The 12002-nt window shown below is 46.2% G+C and overlaps 1 protein-coding gene across 6 annotated transcripts in view; it reads right to left on the minus strand.

Moving 5' to 3' along the window:
• The window catches only part of INPP5B (inositol polyphosphate-5-phosphatase B), a 48304-nt gene that overhangs the window by 22528 nt on the left and 13774 nt on the right, over positions 1-12002 (minus strand). The gene's annotated exons all lie outside the window — the stretch shown is intronic.

Below are 12002 nucleotides of genomic sequence, written 5' to 3' on the forward strand. Positions count from 1 at the left end.
TGAAAATAATGACATTTCAAAATGCCAATCACCAAGGCCTTTCAATTTTGTTTCCTGAATGCCACTCAAATCAATACAGGCCAATGTGACCCTATGACCCATGTTACCAACATCTCCCTGGAATGACTTCAAACTGATCTCCAGGCCTCCCTTCTTACCCCACCATCTCTGACCCAATTTCTACACTGTGGCCAAAGGATTTTTTGAAAAAGGAAGGCTAATCACATCACTTAAGACCTTTTAAAAAGCCTCCCATTGAATAAACTTAAACCTCCCAGTATGGCTGCCAAGTCTCCCTTCAGTCCAGATCCCACCTGCCCTCTTGCATGTCTCACCATAGTCCTCTGCCTCCCATCCCCTTGAATGCCATAGTCTATTAAAGTTACTGCAGTTACACCACAATCCCATCAGAAACCCACTTCCTTCTTTCATTTTGCTTTACACGGCTAACTCCTACCCATCCCGGGGCCAGGGGTGAGCAAACTTCTCTGCAAAAGGCCGGAGCATAAATGTCTGAGGCTCTGCAGGCCAAACCGTCTCCATCACAACGATCTGACCCTGTTGTCACAGCGAAAAGAAGCCACAAGCATGGCTTTGTTCCAGGAAAACTTTATTTATGGACACTGAAATCTGAAGATTACATAATTTTTACATGTCACAAAATATGAATCTCTTTTAATTCTTTTCAAACATTGAAAACTATAAAAACTATTCTTAGCTCCCATGCTGTAAAAAAAAAAAAAAAAAAAAAAAAAAAAAGCAGGCAGTGAGCTGGACTTGGCTCATGGACTGTACTTAGCCGAGTCCTGCTATAGACCACATGTCGGGGGTCACGTCTTCGAAGATGCCATCTCTAACTCCCCCTAGATCAGGCCAGATACCCTGCCACTGGTGTCCCACAGCTCCCTGCACGTCTCATTAGAGCCTCAACTGCTGCGTATTATCATGTTCATCCCCCAGTTAGACTGGAAGCTCACTGAGGACAAACTATGTCTGATTTATTCATCACTGCATCTCCATAACCCAGCACATAAAAAGCAGTTCAATCATTCAACAATTCAACAGAAAATACTGGATGCGGGGCACCTGGGTGGCTCAGTCGGTTAAGTGGCTGCCTTCAGCTCAGGTCATGATCCCAGGGTCCTGGGATCGAGCCCCACGTCGGGCTCTCAGCTCAGTGGAGAGCCTGTTTCTCCCTCTCCCTGCCTCTCTACCTACTTGTGTTCTGTCAAATAAATGAATAAAATCTTTTTTTTTTTAAAAGAAAATATTGGATGCACATGGATTCCTTATGTGTCTTATATAAATATGTAACATCTAAGCTCAAGTCTGTAGCCTTCTTTTGGAATGTCTCAGGTCATCTTCCTATTGTCTTCAGCATACAACAAAAATAAGAAAGGCAGGGTTTCTGGAATTCTACAACTCCATGGTTCACCAACTGATTTCTGAGAACTAAATCCCCAGCTGTATTCTACCTCTCTTGCTTTACTCTCACTGAACTCTAAAGCTTAGAGAACCAAGGGACCAGAGTTAATGTATGGCATACTGGGAAATCTTTAAAAATGGCTGAAATCCAAAAAGATGACAATACCCATTGCTGGCAAGGATGTGAAGCAACAGTAATTCTCATTTATTGACTGTAAGAATGGAAAATGGCCACTTTGCAAGCAGTTTAGTAGTTTCTTACAAAGCTAAACACAGCCTTACCATAGGATCCAGCAATCACACTGCTAGATATTTTATTTGAAGGTTTATGTCCATATAAAAACCAGCACATAACTTAAAAAAATAAAAAATAAAAAGATTTTATGGGGCGCCTGGGTGGCTCAGTGGGTTAAAGTCTCTGCCTTGGGTGCCTGGGTGGCTCAGTGGGTTAAGCCGCTGCCTTCGGCTCAGGTCATGATCTCAGGGTCCTGGGATCGAGTCCCGCATCGGACTCTCTGCTCAGCAGGGAGCCTGCTTCCCTCTCTCTCTCTCTCTGCCTGCCTCTCTGTCTACTGTGATCTCTCTCTGTCAAATAAATAAATAAAATCTTTAAAAAAAAAAAAAAAAGTCTCTGCCTTCAGCTCAGGTCATGATCCCAGGGTCCTGGGATCGAGCCCCAAGTCAGGCTCTCTGCTTGGTGGGGAGCCTGCTTCCCTTCCTCTCTCTGCCTACCTCTCTGCCTACTTGTGATCTCTGTCAAATAAATAAATAAAATATTTTTTAAAAAATATTTTATTTATTTGAGAGAGAGAGTGAGCATGAGGGGGGAGAAGGGCAAAGGAAGAGGGAGAGGAACAAGCAGACTCCCCACTAAGCGCACAGCCCAGTGCAGGGCTGGATCCCAGGACCCTGACATGACAACCTGAGTTAGATGCTTAACTGACTGAGCCACCCAGGAGCCCCTACAGTGGCTTTATTCATACTCACAAAAACTGAAAGCAACCAAGATGTCCTTCAATAAATGACTGGATAAACAAACTATGGTTTATCTATACAATAAAATATTATTCAGCAATAAAAAATGAGCCACCAAGTCACAAAAAGGCATGAATGAATCTTAAATGCATCATGTGAGGTGAAAGAAGTCATTGTGAAGAGGCTCCACGCTGCAGGACTCCAATCACACAACCTACGGTAAAGCAAAACTCTAGAGATGGTAAGCAGTGGGTGGGTAAGGATTAAGTAAGTGACACACAGGGGACTTTTTAGGGCAGTGAAACTATTCTGTGAGAAGCTGTAAGGGTGGATACATGACACTATCCATAGGCTTCAAAACCCACAGAACTTTATAGCACACAGTAATGTATGCAAATTCTTAAAAAACCATTTTGAAAATCAAAGGATACTGGAGTGATATGTGGAAAATGACAAAAGAATCTAACTATATTACAAATGTATGAAACAGCCTCACTGAGGGGGGACAGAGGAAAAAAGTGCTGACTTTAATAGCTTTGGAAATGAGTGGAATCTGTAAGACTAAAGGCAAAATGAACTGTTCCTAAGCACTCTACTCTAAGTGATAACGCTGTCTCCCACAGAGACATGGGTTAACAATTCTAAAGCCGCTATACATGGATCCTGGAATTTAACACTTAAGAAAATGGAGCGAGTTGGGGCGCCTGGGTGGCTCAGTGGGTTAAAGCCTCTTCCCTCAGCCCAGGTCATGATCCCAGGGTCTTGGGACCAAGCCCCATATTGGGCTCTCTGCTCAGTGGGGAGCCTGCTTGTCTGCTTACTTGGGATCTCTCTCTGTCAAATAAAAAAATCTTAAAAAAAAAATGGAGAGTGGATTGTGGGAGCCAGGTTTCTCATTGCTGGAGTGGGAGGTTCCAGATAAACAAGGGGAAGAGGCTAGAATGTGGTAATGGGTTAAAATTGGAGATATCAGCATGAGTTCATGTCTACCTAATATAGATACATACGGTTACATGTAGAAATATAGAGATACACATATTTAAGTATACACATGTACATTTCCTTGTGCTATCTGCTAAGACAGCCTAGAAGCAAGAACACACCAGTAGCAAGGACCAATCTTTAATGCCCAATCTTAGTTTCCAACACCATTCTCCAGTAAAAGGAATAGTGGCTCCTTGAGATATGGTTATTTTAGGACTGGGGTAGGCAATATACAAGACGGAGCATCTTCCAGTGTCAGAAAACAAGAAAATACTTTAAAAAACTCCAAAAATAAAAACACCCACAAGGATAAGGTATGTCAAAGGGACATAAGAGCCAGTAAGAACTCCAATGGTCCGGCAAAGCCCTGGCCGGAGACGGCTTCTCCAGCTACACTCTTTCCCAGCTAGGTGATCTCACTTAGTCTCACAGTTTTAAAGATTTTATTATTTGACAGAGATCACAAGTAGGTAGAGAGGCAGGCGCCGCCGGGGGCGGGTGGGGGGAAGCAGGCTCCCCGCTGAGCAGAGAGCCCGATGCAGGACTCGATCCCAGGACCCTGAGATCATGACCTGAGCCAAAGGCAGAGGCTTTAACCCACTGAGCCACCCAGGCGCCCCAGTCTCACAGTTTTAAACACCACCTCCATGCTGACCATTCCCAGTCCCCATGCTCCAGCCTTTCACCTGAGCTCCAGACTGTTCTGCGCTGCTGCCCCCCTTAGGCTTTTTCACCTCGGTAGACAGAACCATCACCGGACCAGCTGCGCGGAACAGAAACCTGAGACTTGCTTGAGACTCCTCTTTCTTCACCTGATTCCCACAGCTAATTCATCAGCAATTCAGCCAAGGTCTACCTTCAGAAACATACCTGGAATCTCTCACCACAGCAGCTTCCTAACTGTTCTTGACTTCCACCCTTACACACTCCTGCCGTTAGTTTTCTAGACAGCGGCCAGAGTGAAAAGAAGGTGCTTACGACTTTCAAGACACTTCCCACACCTCAGAATAAAATCTGGTCCCCTGAGAGAGTTGAGAAGGCCCTCCCGAAGCTGGCCCCCACACCCCGCTGGCCCCATCCACTGCGCTCTCCCTCACTCAAGTCTTCTCTGGCCACATCTCCTTTCCTGCTATTCCTGGGCATGTTGAGCTCACTCCTAACTCAGAGACTTTGCTCTTGCGGATCCCTCTGCCTGGAATGCTTTTCCTTCAGATCTCTGCGTGGCTCTGCATTTCATTCAGGGCTCTGCTCAGATCTCAGAGGCCATGCCACCCTATCTAAACAGCACCCCACCAACTCCACGACACTCTATCCCCTTACTCCAGAGCTTCCAGATTCCTCTGTCCACAGCACCCTTACTGCCACAAAGATTTTTTTCAAAGAGCCTACAGGCCAAAAGAAGTACTGACCAGTGCTGTTCAAGTAGTTAGGACCAAAATAAAATTGCTGATTATTTAACTTCTCTAACAACTTAAGTAGCACTTTGAAAATGAATACCCATAAATAGGAGGAAAAGATACTATTTCTATTTCCTTTGAAATAATCAGAATTACCGACTAAGGAGGTGGCTATGCAGGTTGGGCACTGCATACCCTCTCAAACCTTGGAATCCAAGGGGACACCGCTTATGATGTGCCACATTTATTTGTGCCTGGTATTTGCCTGTGATCCCAGCAACCACCCAACCCAGCTTCGCAAAGATACCGTGTCACCAAAAGAAACACAGCATCATCTAATGTTGAAGCTGTGAACTACTTTGAGCTAGAAGGTCACGACACGGCAGACACGACAGGTATCTCTGTCATGTCCCACGGTGGGATGTGTCCCACACCGTGTCCCAACTCTGACGTGTCGCACTGTGAATTCCCTCACAGCGCCGGGGAGCCACAGCATACTATCTGGGAACCACAATCCTGTTACCGCATTCCTCTTAGTACTAATACCATTTGATATCATATCTCGTAAGTATTCCTCAGCTTATTGGAGGCTATGCCCCCTGAAAGGTAAGCTCTGGAAGGCAGGGGCCTTGTCCTCATGCTCTTTCCCAGGTATCTGGATCAGCGCCTGGCTTAGTAACTACTACAGTGTTAAATGCAAACAAGTATCAGGAAACGTAAGCTGAAGCCTAGTTGTGGCATTATCTTCCTGTGTGACAAGTTCCTTCTTTGGGTCTCAGTTTCTTCGTCTACAAAGTAGGAACTTCAGGGGCTTTATGATGGGCCAAGGCAAATTAAGGACTAAGGGTTAGAGCTCTGTTCCCGCATGTGCTTCCTATGGATCTTGTTTTGAGGGGGAGGTTCCTACCAAAAGCCAGATTGAAAGGACATCTCCTGGGGACAAGTGGTGTGTCCCGATGGATTCAGCTGCTGTCCATGAGCGGACTTGAAAATCGCTCTGCAGATCGACATCACTGTGTCTGCCGCAGGACCCAGTCCAGCAAGAACAAGAACATCTTCATTCCTCACTCCGTGCATGGAAACTTTAAGGCATGATTTGGGGGATTTCCAGCCACAAGGCAGTCTTCTCGGAATCTCTTCTCCCCTGAATCTAGCACGGAAGCTGGCTGTCAGCGGCTCTTTGCCAAATTTACCATCATGTAGCCCCATGGTTCCTTCTTGACCACAGCTTCCTGTCCTTCCTCCTCTCCTGCTTCCCTACTCCCACTCTGCCCTTTTTCCGACCTCAGACCTCCATTTCTTTGTCAGCCAATCTAACAGCTGACATCTGGGTTTTTCCTTTCTTCCCATGTTTGTCCAAGTTCTATAAATCCTCTCTCTTGAATATTTTTATATCTGACCCTCTTCCCTATCCCTACGGTCATGCCTTAGGTTAGGCTCTTACTGTTTCTGGAAAGCACATTCAGTGACTTCCCCACCTCCACTATCTCCCCTCTCCAGTCCATTCTGCCACCATCTTGAAGAAAACCCAAATCTGAGCAGGTCATTCCTGTGCCTCAAATCCCACAATAACTTCTATCACCCGTGCAATATACCCCAAACCTCAGGGTATTACATACAAAGACCTTTGTAATCAGCCCAGACTCCCTTTCCAGCCCCATCTCCTGCCACCCTCCCCAAAACGAGTCACAGCAAAACGACTTCTCTCTTTGCACGCTGCCTCCTCACCCACACCCCTGACCCTAACCACCCCCCAATCCCACCTCCATGGGGTGGGTTTCAGTCATCCTTACAGACTCGGCTCGGGATTCACCTCCTTCAAAAGGTCTTCTCTGGCCCTCGTATCTTCACACACCCAGGGTTTTCCCTGGCAAGGGATTTGTCATAACGGAACCAAAACTGTTTAACTCCTTCTGCCTCCCTTCTTTAGCTAGACCACAAGCTTCCCGGGAGCAGGAGTTGCTTTTTCTCTGTGGCCCTCGGCTCACCACAATTTATGGAACATATCAGGCAGCCAGTAGACACACGTTGAACAAACAGCCACAGGGCAGAGAGCAAGTGCAGCATTATTTCTGGTTATTTGTTTATTTATTTATTTTTATTTAAATTCAATTTTGTTTTTAATTAAAGATTTCTATTTGTTTGAGAGGGAGAGCAGAGTGAGAGAGAGAACACAGTGGCAGGCAGAGGGAGAGGGAGAAGCAGACTCCCCCCTGAGCAGGGAGCCCGACTGGGTCTCAATCCCAGGACCCTGCGATCGTGACCTGAGGCAAAGGCAGCAGACACTTAACCGAGCCACCCAGGTGCCCTCTGGGTGCTTTCCTGATGACCATCTTTCACACCTACAAGTGACACCATGTCCCTGAAGAGACTATGGAGGAAGTAGGTCAACCATAGTAACAGCTTGATCTGGTGTATAAAACTGCAGAAGTGTTGTTCTTGCAAATTCTGTGCATTGCACTGCACAGCTTAGAGACCACACCCCCTCTCCCAAGCGTGGCTAAACAGATGACAATGCCCCTGGAGGCCCCTTCCTTAGCCCAAGCAGCAACAGAGCCTAAAACAGATCCCCCAATTCCTGATCTGAAACCCAAATTCCAGGTGACCTTGGAATTCAAAACTCGGGGGATTTTATTAATTTATTTATTTTAGATTTTTTACTTACTTATTTGACACAGAGAGAGAAAAAGAGACAGAGAGGGTGCACTAGTTGGGGGCAGGGAGAAGGAAAAGCAGGTTCCTCATGGAGCAGGGAACCCAATGCAGGATGCGATCCCAGGATCCTGGGATCATGACCTGAGCCGAAGGCAGATGCTCAACCGAATGAGCCAGCCTGGTGCACCATCATTTGGGGGACTTTGGAAAACTAATATGTTCCCTACGCTGCCTATAATACAACACCCCCAGCAGAGTCTGAGGCGACACCAAGGAATCAAGCACTTTAATTCCACAATGCAACCTAGGAGTAGTCATACGAGGTGGGATAAAGAAAGCCTATAAATAGCCTCATGTCAGTCCAAGCAAGCCTTATTGCCAAACTGAGCTTGGGCCAAACTTGCAAAAAAAAAATTTCAGTCTTTGACGCTCTCAGGACTTCAGAACTGCTGATAAGGGAATGAAGATGGTAGTTAAGGGCATGGCCTGACAAAGCTACACACATCAGAAAGGAATAGAGTATATGTATGTGCACATATAAAACAGGCTTATAAATATACCCATACATTTTACAGACATATACGTACACACATTGGAGAGCCTGGAAGGGGAGAAACCAAAGGGTCGAGAGTTGTCATTTCTCCGAGGTAGGACTTCGTTCGCTTTTTGCTTATAGGCACTTTCAAAGTTAGCTACAATGTGTATTTTATTTATATACATCTATCACAGGCTTTGAAATCGAAGACCCAGATTCCATTTTGGACTCTGCCAGTCATTAGCTCTATGACTATGGGCAAGTCACTAACTTCTAGTCACTAACTTCTCTAAGCTTAGGCTCCTCCACTGACCAGAGATAACAGTGAATCTGCCCTCTATGGTTGCCATCTTCTCTTCCTATGGTTAACGAGAGCCTCTCCCTCCCTGCAAGGCCAAAAGGAGCTCTGGAAGCCAAACCAGACCTACTGAAGGCCCAATCTTCAAAACCAAGACAGGAGGCAAGGTCTCAATGCCAATGTCTTGTGGCCAGGCCTATCACTGACCTGGAGAGGGGGCTTTTTTCTCAAACAGGACATCACAGGAGGAAAAAACAGTAAATTCAAACCCAAATCCAAGTATCAGACTTCTTTCCAGAATTGTCTGTGAGGCAGCAACATTCTTTCTTTTTTCTTTTTCCCCAGCAACATTATTTCTTAATTCGGTTGCCCCTTCTATCACACCCTCTTGCTCCATTGCCTCCTACAAGTCCCCTAGTTATCTGGAGGTACTCCCCAAGATCTAGACCAGCACAGTCCGACAGAACTTCCCGTGATGGCAGGAATGTTCTGCAACTTCACTGCCTGAAACAATAGCCACTAGCCACACTGAAACACTTGAAATGTTCAGAGAGCGAATGAGAAACTGGATTTTTATCTTATTTACCTAAATGAAATGTAAATAGCCACGTGTGGCTGCCAGAGAAAGTCGTGCAGATGGTCGCACTCCTTCTCTTCCACGAGAATCCTCAATCATCACAGTCCACTCCAAACGGAGCTGTCCAGCTCTGCCTGAGCGCAGTCCTGTCACCGTCTACACCTCCACTCGCCGTCCTATGTTGATCCGTCCCAGGGAAAGCGGTCATTGGACTGCTCGACGCTCTCTCCCTGAGCTATCCCTTGTCACCTGCACCTGCCCTGTGCCTGCCAGCCCAGTGGGGATACAATCCTGCCATCCACTCAACCCCCTCGCTCAACCCTCTCACTGGGCCCCCAGAGCTGATGGCCTCGTTCCTAAGGCTGCCTTCTCCCAGGCCAACCTCTCCTCAACTTGTCACCGCAAGAGTCTCCCACTACAGGATCTTCTCCCTTCTCCCTACCCAGCTTTGTGTCTGGAGGTGGCCAGACTGAATTCTGGTTTCCTATCTCCCTGCTCCAAAGCTTTCAGCACTGCACTGCTGCCTGCAGGTTAAGATGCAAACTGGTTGGACTAGCAGATGAGGCCCTTTGCAAACTGGCCCTCCTCCCCAGCTCTCAGCTCCACCACTTAGAAATAGCCCCATCAAAACAGCCACAGCGGCCAGGTTATCCGGCCAGGTTCATTGTGTAAGCCACCCTCACACCTGCCTCTAGGGGGAAGCCCCTCTCCCTCACAAGGCCCACTCCCCTAGTCCCCGGTCTCATTTCTCCGACATCTTGAGACCTTCTTGTCCATAGAACTTGTGTGGCCTTCTAAGAGAAATTAGAGTGTTTGGGGAAAGAAGTCTTGGGCTTTAGAATAAAACAGCCCTGGCTTTGTCACTGACTCCATTCATAACCTTGTATGAAACCTCAAGCAAGTTACTTAATTTGTTTCCTTATTTGCAAAATGCAGATGAGACCACCGAACTTACAGAGAAGCCAAAGGAATAACCAAATGAAATCTAACTGGGTCAAGAGCCTAGCACAATGCTTGGTACACAGCAGACCAGCAGAAACAGTTAGTGCTTTTCCCTCTCCCACTTGCCCCCACAACACTCCTCACCCCCCACTGCCCTGATCATAAAGCCTACCATTTATCAAGTACCCTCTAATTGCCATGGATTCTCCTAAGTGCTTCTCTGTTATTTCCAATTATTGGCTTCTTTTTGCAAATAAGGATACTGAGGCCCACAGCAGAGAGCAGACGCACCCAAGGACACAGAACAAAGCCAGTAAATGGCACAAGTGACATTAAAGCCCAGATCTGCCTGCCTCCACAGTCTCCCCCTCTGCAAGCACGAGCACAACATCTTCGATGAAACTGTCAACTTGCAGAGGTGAGTTCTCTATGAGTCTGTCTGGATAACAAAGCAAAAGTACTACTATGGTGTCCACCGTCCACCGGGTGTGTGGGTGTGTGGCTGTTAGTGCTGGATGGAGGCCATGCCCTACCCTTGCTGAACATCTACCAGACAGGTCTGGGAGGACCCTTCCTATCTTCTCAGCTACTGGCCTTCGCATTCCTTTTCCAGCACACTAGAAGAACCGGCAAAACCATGGGAGAAAAATACCTCACAATTCAAACTGTCAGCAGTGAGTGAGCTGGTTCAGTGCTTATCAGTGACACTGCACTGCGTACACAGGGGGCCACACTGTGCACTGTCGCAGCCTACAACAGCAACACATAGTGGCAAGGGATACACTCAGCTGGGGTGCCTGGGTGGCTCAGTAGGTTAAGCCTCTGCGTTCGGCTCAGGTGGTGGTCTCAGGGTCCTGGATTGAGCCCTGCTGAGCAGGGAGCCTGTGTCCCCCGCCTGCCTCGCTGCCTACTTGTGATCTCTCTCCTGTCTAATAAATAAATAAAATCTTAAAAAAGAGAGAGAGAGAGAGAGAGATACGCTCAACTGACAGGAAGATAAACAGATCCAGATCCAACTACCCAGAATCCAAGTCAAGGCTGTGTTAATGATGACAGTGATAGAACCACATCGTGAATGATATTAATAGCAAATACTCAGGGCTTCCTACATGCCAGGCATGGCTTTAAATGCTCTCCATTTATTTAATCTTCACAGCTACTCCAGCAGTAAGTGCTATTATTATCTGCACTTTACAGACCAGAAAGTAAATACAAAGATCTTCAGTAACTTGCCCCAGAACACAGAAATAATAAATGGCACAGCCAGGAGTCAAACCCAGGGAATCTGGGTCCAGGGCTTGTGCTTTTAACCAGTAAACTATATTAACTATCAGAAAAACGTGAAGTTCAGAAAACATTTCTAGCAAAAGAAACAATTTCAGTACAATGATATGGCATTATGGTATCCTCAGAAAAAAGGAATAATAAGTAGGATAAACAAGTAGGAAGGAAAAATTTTGTTTCAGAAGCATTAGGGGAGATGAAAGGATGAGGGCTCAAGCATTATATTCAAACTGACAGCTGCAGTTCTGTTCTCAAGTCTGTCACTGACCAGTGAGTGATCACAGGCATGTTACCTACCCTCTCTGAGCCTCAATCTATCCATCTGAGAAATGAATATCCTCTTACTGTACTTTTATGGCACATGTGAGACCCACAGACCCATAGTAAGCACTTAATAAGTGGTAACTGAAAATAATAATAGTTCACATACATTTTTATAAACAAATTTTTATTTTAAAGGATTTGTTAGTAATACATATATACTAGTAATATATAGCCAAGGTGTTAAGACTTTGAATGCCATATAGAGCTTGGATTTTACTCTATGATAAACGGGAGCTAGGGGACGCCTGGCTGGCTGTAGGAAGAGCAGGCGACTCCTGATCTTGGGGTCCTGAGTTTGAGCCTCATGTGGGGCATGGAGTCTATTTAAAAAAAAAAAAAAAAAGTGGGAGGAGCTATGTAAATAGCGCACAAAGCAGGAAATCCTGGAGAAAAGCCTGTAACACAGGGCACCCAGCATTACAAACAACGGAAAGAATCAATTTTTCCTATTTCAGCCTAACCACCACCCAAACAGTTCGGTTACTTTATTAAAAGTTGAATAACTAGGGGCGCCTGGGTGGCTCAGTGGGTCTTCAGCTCAGGTCATGATCCTGGGGTCCTGGGATAAAGCCCCGCATCAGGCTGTCTGCCTGCCTCTCTGCCTAC

This window comes from Mustela lutreola, chromosome 10 (assembly GCF_030435805.1).
Source record: "Mustela lutreola isolate mMusLut2 chromosome 10, mMusLut2.pri, whole genome shotgun sequence".
Classification (NCBI taxonomy): domain Eukaryota; kingdom Metazoa; phylum Chordata; class Mammalia; order Carnivora; family Mustelidae; genus Mustela; species Mustela lutreola.